This window comes from Bubalus bubalis, chromosome 11, assembly GCF_019923935.1.
Source record: "Bubalus bubalis isolate 160015118507 breed Murrah chromosome 11, NDDB_SH_1, whole genome shotgun sequence".
NCBI classification, from domain to species: Eukaryota; Metazoa; Chordata; class Mammalia; order Artiodactyla; family Bovidae; genus Bubalus; species Bubalus bubalis.
The window spans coordinates 38,226,621-38,235,875 of NC_059167.1; positions in this window are offsets into that span (position 1 = coordinate 38,226,621).

Consider the following 9,255-nt stretch of genomic DNA (forward strand, 5'->3'; position numbering starts at 1 on the left):
ATTTTGAACCAAATCTTAACTATCATATGATTTTATCATAAATATTTCAGTATACCAAAACGTTTGATTAAGGGCAATTATGTCAGGAAATTGGGTTGGTTTACAGGGGCCAATAGTTTTGTGTATAACTCAAGTAGTAACAGTGATTTATGAGGTGAGAAACTTATGAGGTGAGAAACTTAGAAGGTAAATAAGTATCAATTGTATAATAGATATTTCAGCCTTTCTGGACTCACTGAGAAGTCACATGTTTGTTTGTCTACTCGGGTCAAAGTATAAGCCATGTGGGTCACAGATATCCACGAAACTTGTTTCTGCCTGTGTAGCAACCTGCATATTCACTTTTAAAAAAAGGCTCCAGAGCTAATATCAATGGGTTCCTTGATTACAACAAAGAATGCCAGAGTTTTGAGTCACTCTTTACACATAAAAATTTTCTACTGTACATTATGCATTCAAGAAAAACACAAGTCAAGTGTGACTGACATGGGAAAGCAGAATTTTGCTAATTTTACTTGCACATGTGTCACAAAACCCTTATAAGAGGCAAACGTTTTAAACTTTTTTTTCCACATCCTGAAATAAAACTGACACTGTCTGAAAATGTACCATAGTTATCCTAGAGCTTTGAGAACTGCAGTTAAAATCCTCCAAGAACGAGTATGTCCCTGCTCAAGAGTAGAACGAATCTGAAGCCTTTGTGATGTGTGTGTATTTACTGGCTAGAGAAAGAAATGTGAAAAATGCTCTAGGGGCCTGATGTGTGCAAGACTTCAAGCTGCTCCCTCTCCACGTTAGAAGGTATTAGGGGAGTAATTTCTTGGTTTGGAGGAGAGTGCAATAGGTAATTATTTTGTTTTCCTTCCCACCTCTTGCTCTCTTTTATTCCTCATTCTTTGAACCAGCCACTGAACTCATCACCCTTTTCCTATCTTTCCCCACAATTTTATGCACTGGAGCAGAGGGAAGGGGAAGTTTGTGAAGAAAGGAACCCTTTCAGTTTTTTTTTCCTCCCCTTAGAGGGTCTCTGTCCCTGCTCTTGAATAGTTATTGATAGTTTTATTCATTTTGTAGGTGCTGGTCAAAGTGTAATTATCAGCAGTTATTATGAAAAAAAAAGCATGCCAATCCTGTCTCATGAAACTTTATTCCTGGCAATGCTATTATTTATATAAAAATGACATGACATTAATCAGTGTTCATTCATTCAGTAACTATTACATACCTGTAAAGTACCTGAGTGTGAGGCAGCTAGGAGGAATCAGAAATTAATTTTTAAAAATGGTCCCTGACCTTGAGAAATTTACCAAGAAGATAAAAGTTTGTCTGTACATAAAAACTATAATACAAATTGAAATGTGGCATGTTCTATGTTGGTACTTCTTTTAAAATGGTCTGAGACCACCTCCTAAATCAAAATCTCTGGTTGCTGCACAGGAGAATCTGCATTTTAGCAAGCCTTCCAAGGTGAGTCTCATACACATTAAAGCATTTTATATGTCTTAACGTTTTTTTTTCTGGGAGAATATGAGAAAGGGATCAATTTCAGCATAAAAAGAATCAGAGGGCTTCCCTGGTGGCTCAGATGGTAAAGCGTCTGCCAGCAATGCACGAGACCGGGGTTTGATCCCTGGGTTGGGAAGATCCCCTAGAGAAGGAAATGGCAACTCACTCCAGTATTCTTGCCTGGAAAATTCCATGGACAGAGGAACTTGGTAGGCTACAGTCCATGGGGTTGCAAAGAGTTGGACACGACTGAGCCACTTCACTTCTCTTCACTTCCCTGGTGGCTGTGGATGAGAAATCGCCCGTCAATGCAAGGGACACAGGTTTGAACCCCTAGGGGCAACTAAACCCAGGTGCCACAACTACTGAGCATGAACTCTGGAGCCTGGGAGTTGAGTTACAACTACTGAGTTCATGCGCCACAACGACTGAAGTCTGCTCGCCTAGAACCTGTGCTCTGCAACAGGAGAAGCCACCACGATGAGAAGCCCACACACAGCAACGAAGAGTATCCCTGGCTTGCTTAAACTAGAGAAAGCTAGCATGCAGAAAAGAGGACCCAGTGCAGCTAAAAAATAAATAAGAAAAGGGAATCAGAAAAAAAAAAAAAAAGACAAAGGAAAGAAAATGAAGAAAATGTTATGACTTTTTCCAGTAATGAATAAATGACCAAGAAGAAAGTTTTTTTTTCCCCAAATTTTAAACTTTTTATTTTGTGTTGGGGTATAGCTGATTAACTATGTGGTAGTTTCAGGTAAACACTGAAGAGACTCAGCCATACATTAACATGTATCCATTTTCCTCCAAACCCTCCTGTCATCCAGGCTGGCACATAACATTGAACAGAGTTCCATGTGCTATACAATAGGTCCTTGTTGGTTATCCATTTTGAATATAGCAGTGTGTACATGACCTTCCAAACTCCCTAACTATCCCTTCTCCCTGACAACCATAAGTTCATTTTCTAAGTCTGTGGGTCTCTTTCTGTTTTGTAATAAGTTCATGTGGATATGAATCTTTTTAGATTCCACATATAAGGGATGTCATAGGATATTTCTTCCTCTCTGACTTACTTCACTCAGTATGACACTTTCTAGGTCCATCCATGTTGCTGTAAATGGTATTATTTCATTCTTTTTAATAGTTGAGTAATATTCCATCACATATATATGTACACATATATACATATATCTATATACATATATGTGTACATATATAGATATATATCTCATATCTTTATCCATTTCTCTGTCAATGGTCATTTAAGTTGCTTCCACATCTTGGCTATTGTAAACAGTGCTGTAGTGAACATGTATGCAGGTATATACGGGGTGCATGTATCCTTTCAAGTCATGTTTTTCTCTGGATATATGCCCAGGAGTGGGATTGCCAGGTCATATGGTAGCTCTGTTTTTAAGCAATGTCCATACTGTTCTCCATAGTGACTGTACCAATTTACATTTCCATCAACAGTGTAGGAGGGTTCCTAGAAGAAAGTATTATTAGACTCTTCTCTTGATAGCTGATGTTAAGAATGTCATTAGTTCAATTCAGTTCAGTTCAGTTGCTCAGTCATGTCCGACTCTTTGCGACTCCATGAATTGCAGCATGCCAGGCCTCCCTGTCCATCACCATCTCCCGGAGTTCACTCAAACTCACGTCCATCGAGTTGGTGAGGCCATCCAGCCATCTCATCCTCTGTCGTCCCCTTCTCCTCCTGCCCCCAATCCCTCCCAGCATCAGAGTCTTTTCCAATGAGTCAACTCTTCGCATGAGGTGGCCAAAGTACTGGAGTTTCAGCTTTAGCATCATTCCTTCCAAAGAACACCCAGGACTGATCTCCTTTAGAATGGACTGGTTGGATCTCCTTGCAGGCCAAGGGACTCTCAAGAGTCTTTTCCAACACCACAGTTCAAAAGCATCAATTCTTCGGTGCTCAGCCTTCTTCACAGTCCAACTCTCACATCCATACATGACCACTGGAAAAACCATAGCCTTGACTAGACAGACCTTTGTTGGCAAAGTAATGTCTCTGCTTTTCAATATGCTATCTAGGTTGGTCATAACTTTCCTTCCAAGGAGTAAGCGTCTTTCAATTTCATGGCTGCAGTCACCATCTGCAGTGATTTTGGAGCCCAGAAAAATAAAGTCTGACACTGTTTCCACTGTTTCCCCATCTATTTGCCATGAAGAGATGGGACGAGATGCCATGATCTTCGTTTTCTGAATGTTGAGCTTTAAGCCAACTTTTTCACTCTCCACTTTCACTTTCATCAAGGGGCTTTTTAGTTTCTCTTCACTTTCTGCTATAAGGGTGGTGTCGTCTGCATATCTGAGGTTATTGATATTTCTGCCAGCAATCTTGATTCCAGCTTGTGCTTCTTCCAGCCCAGTGTTTCTCATGATGTATTCTCATAATATAGTCATTATGTAGCAGATAAATCACTTTCAATTGAAGATTAGGTAGAAAGTCCTAAATTACACAGTTGGGTGAATTTGAAATACGGAAATTTTCCTTTGTACTTGCCTTTAGGTTTGAAAAACTGCTGGAAATGTAATTTGAGCTCAGAAAATTTGTCTGTTTATAAAGCAACTTGATATGACTTATGATTGAAACAGAATTGGTTATCATCAAAACCACTTTACCATGCTATGAGTTTTGCACCTAGCACTATTTTACCTTGTAACTTTAGGTTGACTTTATTAAGAAACACAATCAAGTCTGCAGCAAAAACTCATTTCCAAAGCTACTTTGTATTCAATAATAGTTCAGTTCAGTCATTCAGTAGTGTCCGACTGTTTGCGACCCCATGAATAACAGCACGCCAGGCCTCCCTGTCCATCACCAACTCCCAGAGTCCACCCAAACCCATGTCCATTGAGTCGATGATGCCATCTAGCCATCTCATCTTCTGTCGTCCCCTTCTCCTCCTGCCCCCAATCCTTCCCAGCATTAGGGTCTTTTCTAATGAGTTAACTCTTCACGTGAGGTGGCCAAAGTATTGGAGTTTCAGCTTCAACATCAGTCCTTCCAATGAACATCCAGGACTGATCTCCTTTAGGATGGACTGGTTGCATCTCCTTGCAGTCCAAGGGACTCTCAAGAGTCTTCTCCAACACCACAGTTCAAAAGCATCAATTCTTCGGTGCCAATGATAGTAAGTGAGGGCAATTCTCTTTCACAAAAATTTTCAGTCTCAACCTGGGCTCAAAAAATTGTGTTAGAAACTTTATCATTGCTAAATCATTGAGCCACTTCATGCGAGGGCAAGTCAGGATAGTCATACAATTCTTCAGTCATTTAAAACTCTGTATTGACCCCTCCAATAATGAACAACTGAACAGTATCGGTGACATCTGTAGCCATAACAGTAACCCATCAAGAGCCAAGGAAAACCACTCGAAATCATTTGCCTTTATGTTTAATTGATTATTGATGTTGCTCCCAATGTCTTCAACTCCTGTAGCAACGTTTTGCGCCAAAAGTGAACTTGCCAGGAGTAAGTGGCTTTCCTTGCTTGGCTAACAAATGAGCCAGTAGGAAACTTGCTTTCATTGCAGCCTTTTTTCCTTTTTTTTTTTTTTTTTTTTTTTTTTGGTGAAGAAACTTTTCTGTGATGAGATATTCCCTTTAAAATTTTCCAATTTTTCTGATTGTTCCTCACCAATGAGTTGGGAATATTGTGACTAATATTTAGACTGGTAATGTCAGCACAGCCATAATGTCATTGTATAATAAGCACAAGGCTTTGCCATCTCATTTGATCAAAATAATGCACGTTCCACTGTGCCTTGGAGGCATTTGAAATCTACTCTGCTTGTTTTGACATGATGGGTATGCACTGGTAGTGAGAAAAGAAATGTCACAGATGGCGTGATACATAAGGCACTTGAAACACTGTCAAGTTCTAACTGTGTCAGTGTGAGTCATCGCTCTTGAGTGGCGCTGTGAAGCAGTGATGATAGCGCCATGGAAAGTCTCTGTCCCAACTTACTCAACTCTGCCACTGTGAGCACACGAGCAACCACGACAACGCAGAGGGGAACATGCACGTCTGGATTCCATAAAATGTTATTTATGGAGACTGAAGTGATAATTTCATGCAGTCCTTCACATGTTGTGAAATATTCTTCTTCTTTTGATATTTTTCAACTACTGAAGAATGTCAAAGCCATTTTTAGCTCCCAGGATGTTAATAACAGGTGGCAGCCCAGATTTGGCCTGCATGCCATAATTTGCTGAATCCTGCTCTAGAGGATGAGCAAAGGGAAGAGTTTTTTACGAGAAAACCTAGCAAATGGCACTGGAACTCTCAGTTCTGTGTTGAACCCAGAGAAAGCAGTTTCTGACAATGTGGGGGCAAACTTCAGATATAAGTGGATGGTAAGAAAGTGACTATGAAAAATATAAGCAATCCTTTCATGAAATTTCCCTCTGAAAGGGGACAAGGAAATGAGAGGTAGCTGGGGGATGATGTAATTTAAGAGAAAATTTTGCTGTTATTGTTGTTAAAATAACAACATTTGAAGTTTGAACATGACCACTTAACCTTTATTTCCTCTTTCTTTTTTAATAAGGAAACTAATACCTTTCTTAAAGTTCATTAGGAAGGTCAGATGAGATAAAGTATATTCTGTACCCAGACTGATGCCTAGCTTATGGTAGGTTCTCAATAACTGATATTAATATTCATATATGTTCATTATTTTTTGATAAAAAACCAACAGAGTTCATGCTTCGTACATTACTTTTCTATTAGATTCCTAAACTATCTTATTTAAAATCAAGACTGTACTCCTACTGAGGTGTTTTGGAAATTGTTAAATAAATTGGAAGTTTACCAGTTGGTCAAGATTTCATAACTTCAGTAATTTTGATTTTGTAACTCTCTCAGCTTTCCTTCTAGTCTGTGCTTAATCAATTTAGTCTGTCTCCATGTGGGAGCCACTTTCCCTTTAGATCTTTTTCATAATCTTTTAAAACCATAATACAGTGATACCAACCCTTATACAAATGAATCATACAAATCATACACTGATTTGGTGTATTAGTGAGTTTATTTTTATTCTTACTAGTTTTTTTTAATGTAACTTTGTGTGTGTGTGTGTCCTGTACGTCATACATGGAGTTACCATATGACCCAGCAATTTCACTCTGGGTCCACAGGAAGATTTGTACACAAATGTTCATAGCAGCATTATTCATAATTTCCCCAAAGTGGAAATAACATACATATTCACCAAATGATGAATAAAATGGGAAATAACCGCCTGACAGAATTTTGTTGAGCCATAAAGAAGAATGAAGTGCTGACATGAGCCACAAAGTAGATGAAACTTGAAAACATTTTGCTAATGCTAAGTGAAAGATTTCCATCACAAAAGACCACATTTTGTATGATTCCATTTATTAAATTGGTAGAATAAACAAACCTATAGAGAAATGGCAACCCACTCCAGTGTTCTTGCCTGGAGAATCCCAGGGACAGGGGAGTCTGGTGGGCTGCCGTCTATGGGGTCACACAGAGTTGGACACGACTGAAGTGACTTAGCAGTATAGAGATAGAAAGTAGATTAGTATAGTGGCCTAGGGCTTAGAAGAGAAATGGAGAATGACTGCTAATGGGTATGCAGCTTCCTAGTGGCGGGGTACTTAACCATTTCCTGTTTGATAATAGGGTATCTGGAGTCTCTGTGGATGTGTTTCTGTTGAATATTTTGCTGACGGGGTCTACTCATGCATCTGTCTGTCTTTGGTTGTGTGTGGTATTTTGTATATGAAATTTTATTTTTAGAAACAATTTGAAGCCTAGATAAATACTATGTTGCCTCAAAGAAGAATTTTGATTGCTTTTTTCCAAGTACCTGGGAGTGCCTGCAATCAAGTAATCACTTTAACCCAATTCCAAGCTAGAGATTTTCTGGGCTACTCAGATGATTTGAAGCTGAGCTGTAGACAGTGCAAGGATTGGTTCACTTCCACTTTAATTCCTGGTGTGCAACCAGATAGTGTGATTTGGTGAAATTCCCTCAATTTCTTCATCATGCTATTTAGAATTAGCTGTCTAAAGGCTGCACATGATTAGGTACTAAAGTGGACTAAACAAATACTTTTCTTCACTTTCCCCTGAAACTGCCCTAAAATGATAGTAATGTAATAACAAGGTAAAAACCCAAAAGGACTAAGAGAAGGGAAAAAGAGAGGACAGTGGATGACAGCTGCCCTAAATTTCTGGGGAGTCAGGACAGCTGATGGAGGAGTGATGGCTAATCCAGACAGCATGGTACAGGAAGCAGAGGCCAATGTGAGTCAGTTCACCACAGAATCCCACAGAATATGTGTTGTTCCCATTATCAGTCGCCAGGCATTGGGGGCAACAACAACTTGCATTCATGTTTTATTGTCCATAATATGCACTTACTGTACCACCTCAAGGATACTTGAACTCTCACATGTATTGCCAAAGTCTGGTCAGGTGGACCCCTGATCTAATACAACTGGACAACATTCTAATACATTGCTGCTAAGTCGCTTCAGTCGTGTCCGACTGTGCGACCCCATTGATGGAAGCCCACCAGGTTCCCCCATCCCTGGGATTCTCCAGGCAAGAACACTGGAGTGGGTTGCCATTTCCTTCTCCAATGCATGAAAGTGCAATGTGAAAGGGAAGTCGCTCAGTTGTGTCCGACTCTTAGTGACCCCATGGACTACAGCCTACCAGGCTCCTCCATCCATTGGATTTTCCAGGCAAAAGTACTGGAGTGGGGTGCCATTGCCTTCTCCATCTAATACATTATATTGATGATATTATGCATGCTCAGTTGCTGTCATGTCCAACTTTTTGTGACCCCACAGACTGTAGTTCACAAGGCTTCTCTGTCCATGGGATTTTCCAGGCAGGAATACTGGAGTGGGTTGCCATGCCCTCCTCCAGGGGGTCTTCCCAACCCAGGGATCAAACCCACGTCTCCTGTGGCTCTTGAACGGCAGGTGGATTCTTTACCACTGAGCCACTGGGGAAGCCCTTTATGACCTTAGTAAGGTCTCTTTAGCTTGATCCTCAATTTTTGAGAAAACAGTATCATCAGAGGACTTCCCCAGTGGATCAGCAGTAAAGAATCAGCCTGCCATGTAGGAGACTTGGGTTCGATCCCAGGGTTGGGAAGATCCTCTGGAGGAGGGCATGGCAACCCACTCCAGTATTCTTGCCTGGAGAATTCCATGGACAGAGGAGCCTGACAGGCTACAGGCCATGGGGTCACAAAGAGTTGGATGCAACTAAGCATGCATGCATACCTATGTAGTTACCAGTTAACACACTATAGTGGTCATATCCATGAACTTTATTTTTAAAAGGCTATTCCTGAAAGGAATACCTTGCTTTTTACTAGGAACTAGACCTGCCCTGGCGACATTAGGTATTTTTATTTAAATTTAGTTAGCTGTTTCCCTGAGACAGTGAGTCACACAAGGCTTGGTGTTCCCCAGGAAGAATGGTAACCCACAGTTGCCGACATGTGATCTGAAAACCAGGGATCTACGGCAGCGCGTTGTGGGGCTGCTGCCTGCTACGGAGCCCAGAGAAGCCACGGGGTTGCGGGAGTGGTGGATGGTGGAAAGAGGCCCGAGAGCAACTGTGTGGTGGAAACCAGGCTTCTTCTGTTCCCCTCCACAACTCCGGCAAGAGAGCACACGCAGAAGCAGTGCTCAAGAACTTTAAATTGACTTTATTAAATCATTCCATTGAT